This window comes from Echinops telfairi, unplaced genomic scaffold (genome assembly GCF_000313985.2).
Source record: "Echinops telfairi isolate 266 unplaced genomic scaffold, ASM31398v2 ScPeMD7_31;HRSCAF=116, whole genome shotgun sequence".
NCBI classification, from domain to species: Eukaryota; Metazoa; Chordata; class Mammalia; order Afrosoricida; family Tenrecidae; genus Echinops; species Echinops telfairi.
In genome coordinates this window covers 16857702-16870678 of record NW_022103928.1, presented here as the reverse complement: position 1 = coordinate 16870678, position 12977 = coordinate 16857702, and the positions used below count along the sequence as shown (strand labels likewise).

Here is a 12977-nt window from a genome sequence, read left to right as displayed (position 1 = left end):
AAAAAAAAAAAAAAGAAAGAAAGTGACAAATTCAAACTGAAATTTTAATCTCTCCTATCCTAATAGGAGATAAAAAACTAGAAGCATGTATGCCAAATAGAACTTTCACAAATGAAAGAAAAAAAAAGAGTAGCTCAAGAAGACAAAATAAAACATAATGAGATGTACCATTGGAATTAGAAAACCAAAAGGGAAACACCCACTTAGTATGTCTGAAGATGAAAGAAATGGCTAAAAAAAGTCTATGCTTCATGTTGTAAACACTGAAGAATTCTATGGGCAAAATATTGAATGATACAGAAAGCATCAAAAGCAGATTGATGGAATATATGTAGAGTCATTGTATCAAAAAGAACTGATCAACATTCAACCATTTTAAGAGATAGTATATGGCCAAGAACCAATGGTATTAAAGAAAGAAATCCAAGCTGTCCACCCTGAAGGCTTGCATTAGTGAAAAACAAAGGTTTAATAATTGACCACTAAGTCACAAGGACTTTGTGGTAGTTACATAATCTGGTGTCAATTTGAGGAATCAGCATGAAGGGGTGGAGTCTAGTCTGTCATTCAGGTAGTAGTTTGATGACTTCATTTGGAGGTGCTATGGAGCTTGCTGGAGGCGGGATACATGCTCACTCCCTGTGAGACATCCCTGTGGAGAAGACTCATGGAGAGAGGCTGATGGAGCCAGACAAGCCACGTGGAGACCCTTGCCAGCGCTGAGATGCTTACAGTGCCACTGAGTCCACAAAACTTCCCAGCCACTGGCCTGTGATCTTCCTGCATTCGGCGTCATTGCGTGTGTTTCGTGAGTCTGAAGAGGACTTTATAGATTGGTATTGGACATTTGGGCTAATATGGATTGGATCTGGGCTGGACTGGTTTCTTAATGTACAATTTACTCTTCATATAAGGCTTTTTCTTATACACATTAGAGTCTATAAATTTGTTTCTCTAGTCTTACCCAGACTAACCCAGGCTTCTTGTTAATAAATAACAAAATAATAATTGACATGCTCCAACAATCTGATAAAGCATCATATGTACTCACTAGTCTATGTCAAGAAATTTGGAACACAGTTATCTGACCAACCAACTAGAAGAGATTCATATTTGTGATCACTCTAAAGAAAAGTGACCCAAAAGTATGTGGAAATTATTGAGCAACATCATTAATGTCACATGCAAGTAAGATTTTGGTGAAGTTCATTCAATAATGGTTCCAGCAGTACATTGACAGGGAGTTGCTAGGAACTCAAGAAGATTAAATAGAACAAGGAATATTATTGCTGATAGATAGGCCTTAGCTGGAAGTAGAGACTATCTGAAAAATATTTTGTGTTATTACTGACTTTGCAAATGCATTCAACTGTGTGGATCTTAACAAGTGATAACATTACAGAGAATGGGAATTTCACATTTAATTGTGCTTATGCAGAAATTCTACACAGACCAAGAGGCAGTTGTTCAAACAGAGCAAGTAATTATTGCATGGCTTGGCTTAAAATGAGGATTAAGTATCTTTTTACCTTATTTATGCAATCTGTATTCTGGGCAAATAATCCAAGAAGCGGATTATATGAAGAAGAATGAGGTATCAGGAGTAAAGAAGGCTCATTAACAACCTAAAGTATGCATATGACACAACCTTGCTTGCTGAAAGCCAAAAAGACTTTGAAGTGTACTTACCGATAAAGATTATTATAAGTCTTCAGTAATGGATTACAGCTCAATGTAACCCAAAGCAACATAAAAATTCACTGCCATCGAGACGTTTCTAATTCATAGCCACCCTCAAGGGCAGTGTAGACCTGCTGCTGTCGGTTTCCTGAGACTGTAATTCTTTGAGAGTAGAAAACCTGTTTTCACCTACGAAGCCACTAGTGGGTTTCCACTGCTGATCTTGTGGTTAGCAGTCCACCATGTAACCAGTACACTCTTCACAATTAGACGCATAGAAAACATCCTGATAAATGGAGAAAGGATTGAAGTTGTCAAGGATTCCATTATATTGGGATTCACCACCAATTGTCATAGAGAAGTCAATAAATCAAATACATTGGGATAATCTGCCACAGAAGACTTCTTTTTAAGTGTTACAGAGCAAAAATGTCCCTGTAAGAACTGAAATGCACATGACCCAAACCATGGTACTTTCTGTCACCTCAAGTGAAAGCTGGGCAATGAGTAATTCTAACTGAAAACTGATTCGTTTGAATTAGGGTACTGACAACGAAGGTTCCAAGTACCTTGGACTGCCAGAAGAACAAATAAATCTGAGGGAGTACAGCTAACTGCTCCTTAGAAGAGAAGATGTTGTCACTTCATCTCGAGTATGCTGAATATGTTATCAGGAGAGACCAGTCTTGGAAAAGGACATCATGATTGGTAAAGGGTCGATGACAAAGAGGAAGATGCTCAGTCATATGGTTTGACAGAGTAGCTGCAATGACACTCTCAAGTTTAACAGTTGTATGATGCAGGACCGTGCAGTGTTTCATTATGTTGTACATAGGGCCACTGTGAGACAGAGTTGATTCAACAGCACCTGACTACAACGGGTCTTTTATGGTGTAGCTGAGTATTTCACTAGCCATGCTTCAGTAATTGATGTTGCAGTGTAGAGATCTTAATCTTTCATTTGTAAAACTCAATACTAAACCTATAAGCTGAGTCCATTTCTATTCATAGCAACTCTAAAAGGCACAGTAAAAATGCCCACAGATTTCCAATGCTGTAATCTTCAAGGAAGAAGACTGCTACATCTTTCTTCCATGGGGTGGTTACTGGGTTTGAAATTTTGACCTTTCACTTAGTAGCTGAAGACATAACCACTAAAAACCTTACTAGAAATGTGCCTCAGTAGCCTTAAGAATTTTAAGAATTAATGGAAGTGTACCAAGTGCCTTGATTTTGGTTGACAAGGAAAATGTTCTTTGGTTTTTATATCTTATTGGTCACCAAGGAAACACAAGGTACACACAATTCTAGGTTCATCCTCAAATATTGTCCACGGATCAGCAGCCTCGAGCACCTGGAGCCCGGTTAGAATTCTAGGCCCTATTCCAGACCCACCTGGCATCATCAGTTCAGACAATTGCAATGTTATTAAACAACATGCTATTGGATCTTAATTTTGACAAACACTAGTGGGGATAGAACACAGAGCAAGAGCAAGCTCAAAGTTATGTCAAATAAAACTAATAAAGTTTTAAATAATAATTCTCTGGGGAAGCTCCAAACCCATTCTTATTCTTCAGTGGTTTTCAGAGCTGTTGTGAAGCTGGAGTGAGGGTTATAATAGGGTGAGTTAAAATACCAGAAAACATTCACATTCTCATTCTCTCTCTCTCTCTCTCTCTCTCTCTCTCACGTGCGCGCACGCACACACAGTATGCATACATGGAACAGAAAACAATTCTGCCCATAATAAAAGCACCCCCCAAAAGGAGGAGGACCACCCCAAAGTTTGGCATGATTGACATGGTTTTACTGTAAACCTGAGTTATGCATAACCCAGGGGCAAGCAGTTGGATTCTGGGCACTCGCTGAGCTCTGCCCTAATACAAGAACCATTAGTTTTGATAACATGGCCCTGATCAAGTTTACTGTGGCAATCAAATTATGACAAATTCAAAACCCCATAAGACCAGCTACCCCAACAACAGCTACCAACCAACTTGCAGACAACAAAAACAAGTAAACTAAAGGCAGGAAAACAAACACCAAGAAACAGTAAAACCATGCCAATCATCTCCCTGGGGTATAAGGCAATTGAACTTACGACATCCATTTTTCCACTGACACATCACTCTGAACTCTAGGTTTGGAGAGTCTGGGCAAATACCATTCCACCAGGAGCCCAACCCATGAGTTGTTGCCCAACACAGTTGGATCTCCTGTTTGATTGTGTTGTGCTGTTTATTTACCCTAGGCATGGGGGTGGTGCCAGGGGGAAACTTCCTGGATCAGATCTTCCAGGTTCAAATCCCTAACCAACAGCTCAAAGCCTATTGTGTTGCTGCAAGGGGGGGCTTCAAGGTACTACATATATGGTGATTCTGGGTCCCTTTCCATCAGGTACCCACCAAACTGGGGGTTCCCCCCAAGGTCCAGTGATAACCACTTCCGCAGGTTCGGGTAGCCACTCTGTTTCCTCTGCCATCCAAGTACCCCAGTCCTCAGTCCAAGGGTGCAGGAAGCTTTGAGGCAGGCTTGGTTTATTCAGAGGGGCTTCTATGTTAAGTCCTTTAGGTGTAGCCCCTGCATTATGCCAAGCTGCCTACAAGGTCAGCGCCCCAGGTCATCATGGTGTTTAATCCAGGGTGTGCTTCACCAAGGGTTGGGTAGAAATGTATTCACAGTGTCTATCCAGGAACATAAAATCTGGACCATTGCCACCCTTAGGTTCCCTACAACCCTTGTTTTGCATCTCTTCCTGATGTGCAGCTACTTCTCCCCCAGTCACCCACCATACTCACACATAGAACTCTCAGTCTCTTCTGAAATGTAAGTGCTCCTCTCCCCTGGTCTTGGTTTATTTTTTCATCAAGGTTCACCTCCCATTCGTGTGTGTGTGTGTGTGTGTGTGTGTGTGTTCGTGTTCGTGTTCGTGTTCCATTGTTTTGCCCCAGACTTGTGTCTCAAGTCTACTTTGTTTTTAACTGAGTCTCCATTAGATAGCTTAGCTGGAGTGTTTTCTGTAAAGAGTCATGTAAAACTGACGGAGTAGTCAGTATCTGACCTCTGGATTCCCTATTGACATGAGACAGAAATCAGGCTTGCCCCGACCCTCCAACCTTCTTTACCTATTCTGTATTCATTGCTGTTCGCTCCCTATTTCCCTTCAACTCTTCTGCCGAACACCAAGAGACTATCAATCCAGTTACTATCTTTATACACCTGTCCTACATTTCTTATCTATTGTGTAGCGTGTTTTAATCAAGAATACATGTTGACTTTTGTCAACTATATTTTGTGTGTCAATCTATATTATGTGGTTCTTTTCCTCTATTTTATTTATGTGATTGATTACATTGATTCTTTGTCTAGTGTTGGACCATCCTTGCATACCTGGGGTGAATCCCACGCTATCATGTTATATATTTTGATATATTGCTAGGTTTTATTGGCTAGTACATAGTTAAAATTTTTCACATCTCTATGCATAGGGGAATATTGGTCTTTAATTTTATTTTTTAGTGATGCCTTTCTTCCTAATTTTGGTATCTGAGTTATGTTCACTTTCTAGAACTTGGGAATTTAGGAGTTTTCTATCCTTTTCTCTATTATGGAATAATTTTAATATAGTGTGTATCTTTTATGTAGGTAATGTGTTTCTAGATATTTGTTTATTTTGTCTAGGTTTTAAAATTTGTTGGTGTACAGTTCTTCATAGTATTCAGTATCTTTTGTGATACCACTCATTTTATTTCTGTGCTGTGTTGCTACATATTCCCCTCCTTGTTCTTTGTTAGATTTGTCGTATGGTTTGTTGATTTTGTTAATCCTTTCAGAGAACCAACTTCTGTTTTGTTGGATACTTTTAATTGTGTTCCTACATACATTCTTATTATTTTTATTCCAGTCTATATTGTTTCTTCTGGTGGCTGTAGTCTTCTTTCGCTGCTCTTTTTCTAAATGTTGCTGATACTGCGTTGATCTTGGTTTGTTCTTCCTTTTGATGTGGGGTTTATTGCTGTGAATTTACCTTTTAGCACGTCTTTTGCTGGGTCCCGAAGATTTTTTTGTTATGTTTGATTTGATGATTTTTACTTTTTATTCTTTATTTAGTACTTTGTAAAGCAGGATTTTATTTTATTCTGGTTCTTTCTGTTTTATTTTTCTTGTTCTCTCAATCTTCCTATTGCTGATTTCTAATGCCTATTTGGACATGATCAGGAAAGACCAGTTCCTGAAGAAGGGCCTCATACTTGTTAAAACTAGAGGATCCGTGGATAAGAGGAAACCCCTCATGGAGATGGATGGGCACTGTTGCAGCAGTAGGCATAAATTGTTAATGGACAATTGTGAGGAGGCGCAAGATTGAGCAGTGCTTCATTCTGTTGTACAGAGAGTTGCTATGAGTTGGCACTGGCTTGATAGCACTAACGACCACCAAACAAATTTCATAGTGTTACAATTTGAGAAGATGTATTGTGAACAGTAATGGAGGTGAGGCATATCGAACCTTGTTTGGCTTCCCTAAGTCCCATGAGGCAGGAGTCAGATATGCTCCCACCCTCCATCCTTCTTTACCTACTGTGACACCAGCTATTCCTCCCATGGCACTACTGCTATGCTGGATTTGATAATTCATTGCAATGACCACACAGAGCTCATACATAATATTCAAATTGAGGTTTACTAGGGAAGCTAGTAGGTGACCATAAGTCAAGGATCAGCAGTAAGGATACAGTTATTGGTTAACAGCAACACAACTCCTCAACCAGCAGCCAAGTTTCTCTATGGACCTCAGTCTTTCAGCCTTTCAGTGGTCCCTTGATCTTTGCCTGCTTAGGCCAGGAGTCCACCTGTCACTTTGCCTCACAGTTCCATAGTTTGGGCCAGATGAAAAATTGCCACATACTCTCAGAGCTTTTCCCCTGAGTTTCCTTTCCACAGTCTCTACAAAGTAGAAGGATGCCCACAACGGGACAAAGGATGTGGCTTGGTTCACACCCTCTACTTTAAAAAAAAAAAAAAGGACAAATAAAACAAAATCACTGCCATCAAGTCGATGCTGACTTATGCATACCATATAGGACAGCATAGAACTGCTGCAGTGGGTTACCAAGATTGTAACTCTTTGTGGTTTCCAACTGCTGACTAATATATTGGTAAGCAGCCCACGTAACCACTACACCACCAGAGCGCCTATCTTCTACAGAAAGTCAGCCCTTAATCCTACCCCAATCCTGTCCATTAGCATAGTAGAGATTGTCCTACAAAATGGGATTATAGCAACAGGTGTAGAGCCCAGAATGATAATACATCACTTTAAAAGATAGATATAGCTAGAAGGACTACATTAATTTACTACATCTCAAGATTACAATTTCTTGACATTTTAAATTTCATTGAGCCTTGTTGTTGCCATAACATGGTTTATTCTGGAGAATGCTGTATGCCCTCTGGAAAATCTGTTCTTGGGTGGAATGTCTATGCAGTTAGTTGATTGTGTTTAGTTCTTCTGTACCTTTGTTGAGTTTCTTCTTTGTTCTATGCTTCATCAAAAGTGATATATTAAAGTATTTTATTATTGTTGAGATGTCTGTTTTTCTCTACTTCTCTAGAGTTCAGTTGGTATATTTGAGGCTCTTTTATTGGGTGCAGAGATCATTGTTATGGCTATACCCTTTTGTTCACTTGACCTTTCAATCATGCCCTGGGGTCTCTTATTCTGGGTTTTGCCTAAAAGTCTGTTTCATCAGAAGTTAATATTGCCACTCTTGCTCTTTTGTGATTGTCATTAGCTTCACATCTGTTTTCCTTTTTTAGGCGTGTATTCTATTTTTGTCTTTGCGTCTAGCGTGTGCCTCTTCTAGAAAGCATATTGATGGGCCTTGTTTTCATCCCCATTCTGCTACTCTCTTGAATGGTGCATTTAATCTGTTTACATTCAGTTTAATTACTGAAAGGTATGAATTTATTGTAATTTCACTGTGTGTTTATTGTGTCCTGGTTTCTTTTTTCCATATAATTTTCTATGATGAATTCATGTGTATGTTTTGTTATTGTCTTTATTGCTGCTGTTTTAGAGTTTACTAACACTTTGTGGTTTTCTTTTGATTAAGCATGTTTATTGTCTTTTAGGTTACCTTAAAATAATTTCTTACCAAGTTTAAAACTGCTTGTTCTCTTTTGAAATCTCCTTGACTTCCTTTCTGAGTGACCCTTCTATAACTACAGTGTTGTTTATTTTGTGACTGTACTTATTAAATGGTCATATTTAGGGTTCCCATCTTTGTCTTGTGAGTTTGTTTTACTTTGGATACTTCTACAGTTGAGTTGACTTCCGGATGGCTTTTTGTGTATTTTAATTTCAGATCGTCTCTGTTCAAAGAACTCTTTAGTATTGATTGATGTGGTTTTTACAAGTTTCTTTCATTTCTGTTTATCTGGAAATGTCCTAATTTCACAGTTGTATTTGAGGGACCATTTGGCTGGATTTGTCATCCCACTTGTCTTCCTTTGCCTCCATGGTTTTGGAGAAATCAAAACTTAGTCTTACTGATTCCCTCCTTTGGAAGACTGCTTTCTATCATCTCCTCAAGGGATTCTTTGGTTATGAAATATTTGATTATATGTTAGTGATTTTTTTTTTGAGGTCTGTTCTGTTTGGGGGTCCTTAAACATCTTGAATGCATATCTTCTTAACTTTCATGAAATCATTGGCGTTTTTGTCAAACAGCTCTTTAGTGATTTTTCTCTCTGCTTTTGTGCTTCTTCCTGTTCTATAATTCTGATCACGTGTAAATTATTCCTCTTGATGTTTTCCTGCATAATTCCTAAGCTTTCTTCAGATTTTCGGTTTTGTTTAGCAGATTAATTGGTATTCTGTTGATTGAGTTCTACTTTACTCTTTCACTGTGGTTTCTTTTTCTTAAATGTTAGTATCGATCTTTTCTGTTTCTTAGCTATCTTTGCATTGTTTCTCGTTTTCACTCAATTTTGTCAGTTCTTGTCATGTTTTCCTCAATTCTTCTTAAGTTTCTTCTGTTTTTTTCCTTGCTTTTGTTGATCTCTTTCAACTTGTTGATGGAATCTAAATATTCTTTTGAATTACTTTTCAGATAGTTCCAATGATTTTTCTTCCTCAGAGTGGTCTTTCTGACTCTGTATACTGAGCACTTATTTGAGCCAGTGTGCCTTGTTTCTTCTTGTATACTAAAAGTATGTGTTGTCTCTGAAAATTGTAGTCGTATTCTGTTTGTACTTCAATGATGCTTGTTCATTGGTGAGACCTTAGTCACTTTTTGCCTGTGATCCTAGTGGGTGTAATAGAAACTGAATGTATGCAAAATTCTGTATTTGCTTTTCCTATAACACGATTTATGGTTTGAGTGGTGTTTTCAGCTATCAGTGATCAAGTGGTGCAGAGGTGTAGGTATGGCTGCAGGAAATATACGGGGTGTGGCTGAGCCATGTGGACAAGGCTGCTGGGCTCCTATTGGGTTGGACAAAGAAACAAACAAAATCCAAAGGGTGTGGTTGGGGAGTGGGACAAGCAACAGCTCCAATAGAAAATATTTTAAAATTAGGAATTTAAAAAACAAAAGGAAAACTAGGTGAACAGAAACAAAAAAGAAAAAGAAAGAAAAAAGCACCAAAAACAAAGGTAGAGAAAAAGGAAAGTAAAAAAGAAGGTAATACAATGAGCAGAACTAGGGAGTGGGAAAAAGAAAATAAATAGTAAAATTTAAAACCCAAAGAACAAAGTTTGGAAGGAATAAGAAGAAATGAAGGGAGTTGAGAAAAGGATAAAATCAAGGGAAGGGCAAAAACCTATGGCGGGGTTTGGGGGTGGGCACCTGATGTGGGTTGGCATCCCTGCCAGCCAAAGACCTCTCTCAGGGTGGTAGGGCTGGAGTGGAGTATTATCTATTCAATGGAGTACCTGCTGGTCTGTACATTGTCTGAGATAGGGCACCTGGTTCATCAGTATTTCATGTCTGCTCAGGTGGTGCCTGGGGTCAAGGGGCTTGTTCTGGAAGCCTTTTTTTTTTTTTTTTTTTGGTCCAGAGAGCAAGCAGTTTGGGGCAGGTAATGGAAGGAATTCCTGCTTGTCCAGGAGTGGCCAGGTACCTGGCACTATATGTTCTACTCTTCTGATATGGGGGACGTTCACAAGCCTCCAGATTTGACGTTCAGTGATGTCCTCAGTACCTGATCCACTGGGGGCGGGGGTGGGGTGTGGGGTGGGGTGGGGGGAGCGCATGCACAGCTCAGGTGGAACAGGGACTGTGAGGCAGGGGAGGAAGGAAGGGGTGGGGTGGGGAATCTGTTATCAAGTTTCTGGGTAAGATAAGCTGACTGTGCCAAATCAGACTAGCCAGCCTCTGTCTCCTTTCTTAGAGCTTTTGTCCAGTATTTTCTCAAAGTTAGCAGTTCGTGCATTTCTGTCATTGATATCTGTTTCATTTGGTCTTATGTATCTTTGCTTTAGGGAGTCCAGGTAGTGTAGTTGGTCATGCAGTGGGCTGCTAACTGCAAGGTCAGTAGTTTGAACCCACTAGCCATTCCATGAGAGAAAGAGGAGGCAATCTGCTCTTGTGAAGATTGACAGCCTGAAGCCTTTTGGAGCTATACAAGTCTGCCCTATATAGTTGCTGTAAGCCTTTTTTGGGGGGGAGGTGGAGTCAGGTCTGTGTAGTAGAGGGTCTGTGTAGCTGTCTACTAGTCCAATATATTGCAGGAAGACTTCAAATCAAGTTTAAAAAAATAATTATCAAAACTCATTGCCAATCCAGCTGATCTCAACTCAGTGCAACCATGTAGGACAGAGTAGATCTGCTTTATTGGGTGCAAGTCAGTAATCTTTCTGGAAGAAGACTAGTACATCTTTCCCATGGAACAGTTTTTGGGGTCAAACTGCTAACCTACCAGCTAGCAATCTAGTACTTAACTATTGATCTTCCAGGGCTCGTTATAATAATCAAAGTGATATTCAAGTTATTTCATGTTGAGATCATGTTGAGATTGTCTGTACTTTTAAAGGTATTGTCTCATTTTACCCAAGTTGTCACATGTGTTCGTATAAAGTTTTTATAAGGTAACCTTGTTACCTGAGATAGTCAGAGTTTATTGTGCCAACCTGGCCAATAAACAACATGTGGGGTTAATTGAAGGGCGGAGGGATAAATGGCTCTGTGAGCCTCACCTTTCTAGTTCTTGGGTCTCTTGCTTTGTGATGGTCAGACCACGGTGCAGCTGCCTTAGTCAGTTCTCTGCTTCAGCTGGCAAGGCTCACTTCCTGCAAGACATCCCCAAGGAAAAGCTGCATCGGCCTACCCCGATGCAGCCCTGGGTGCTGGAGCAGCCGTGTGCAGACCCCTGCCATATTCACTGACTCGGCTTTCCTCCTACAGTTTGGCAGCATTGTGTGTGTTTTGTGGGATGGAGGAGTATTTTGTGGATTGGTGTCTGACATATGGGTTAATGTTGGACTTATAGATTTTGGGCAGCACTGGGTTGGGATGTTTTCTTGATGTGCACTTACCCTTTATATAAAACTCTCTTATACATATGACTTTCTGTGGATTTGTTTCTCTACTGTACCCAGACTAACACATTACCCTGCTGTCTGTAAGATCATCTTTCATATTTAGTAATAGTAATTTGTCTTTTTTCTTGCCTTGTAATAGTTTGTTGGCTTTATTGATCTTTTCAAATACCCAGCATTCTGCTTCATTACTTATTTATTTTGGTGTTTTTTTCTATTTCATTGATTTCTGCTCTTTACTCTCCCTTTCCTTTTACTAATTCTCTGTTTTCTTGCTCTTTTTCTTGGTTAAGATGGAAGATTAGATTATTTTTTAATAACCTTTTTCTTTAGAAACTTGAGAGGCTTTAGTGCTATAAGGTGCCTCTTTCCCACTCTTCAGCTATTTGTACTCCGCATTTTGATATATTGTACGTTATGTTCATAAATCATTCATGTGTTTTTCCCCTCTTGCTGTATGATTGGTTATTTGAAGTATGTTTAGGTTCCAAGTATTGGGAAGCTTTTCTGTTAACTTTCTTTTAGAGGTACTTCTAGATTTATTTTATTGTGGTCACATAATATACTATGTATAGTTTTAGTTCTCTCATTTCTTGAATTTTGTTTTATGGATCAGGATATGGCCTATTTAAGGTGAATCATTTCAAAAGATAAAGGTCATGAGGCAGTGTTCAGTAGTTAATGTTGTGCTTAGTTGTATCAGAGCTATGGGGTTTTTTTTTTTGCAGCTCCTATATAGGATGCTTGCTGTCATATAGATTGCTTATTGGGTCATGAGAGTATTAACATGAACCATAACAACAATGATGATAAAACAAATGGACTTAGGTGTAGTGGGTCTTTAGGGTGGGTGTATGCAACTCTGCTTCATATATTTAGAAAATAAAAGTGCTAATCATTTTACTTGCATTATTTCAGTCAGTTCAACAAGAACCTGAAACAGATGTAATTATTTTCACTCTTTTAAGTAAAGAAACTGGTTGCTGAGAAGTTAAGTATCTTTTTATAATTTACATAAAATTTTTGTTACAAGTACAGTGTACACTTAGACCATTTTGAATTTTTTCTTACGTGTAAAATTCTGTAACATTGATTGCATTCCTTGAGTTGTGCAGCCATTCTCACCCTCCTTCCTGAGCTGTTCCTTTCCCACTAACATAAATTAACTCATATGCCTGTGAGCTTCCTTCCTGATTTGCTGTTTTCTGTTTGAGCCTATATATATATATATATATATATATATGAAGAGCATAATGTTTTTTACTAGTTATCTAAGGGCAATAGTCTTGGGGATGGCTAGGAGTATTTGCCTGCGAGGATGTGTTTTGCTTGATGCTATAAAACCAGCTAAGCAAGAGACTGCCCAATAGCTCCCATCTACCATAGGTTATAAGCTTAGCCTAGTGGCAGTAATGCAGATAAGATTGGGTAAGAATCTTGGCAGACACATGGCACTGAAGACTTGGTTTCTGATCTGAGAGGTCAGAATTTGCCAGCAATATTTTAAGGGAATAACTTGATACGTATGAGGCAGTTTATCATGGAGTACTGCCATACAGGACACCAAAGTGTCACCCTCTCTCATTCCCTAACCCAGAGTCCTAGATTTTGATATTTATTGATACTTATCTCCTCAGCACTGTCCCAGGTATCATGTCTCAGTAGCAACCAGTGAGGACAATCACACTTGTGGCTGTTACCTCTGAAGGAGTTGAGATAAGATTGGCCTGTGATTATTAAATATTAGACAAGA

General features: G+C 39.1%; 1 protein-coding gene across 1 annotated transcript in view; it reads left to right on the top strand.

Annotated features, from left to right (window-relative positions):
* ATXN7 (ataxin 7) overlaps positions 1 to 12977 on the top strand; it is a gene marked incomplete at its 5' end in the record, with an annotated part of 118274 nt that overhangs the window by 38953 nt on the left and 66344 nt on the right. The gene's annotated exons all lie outside the window — the stretch shown is intronic.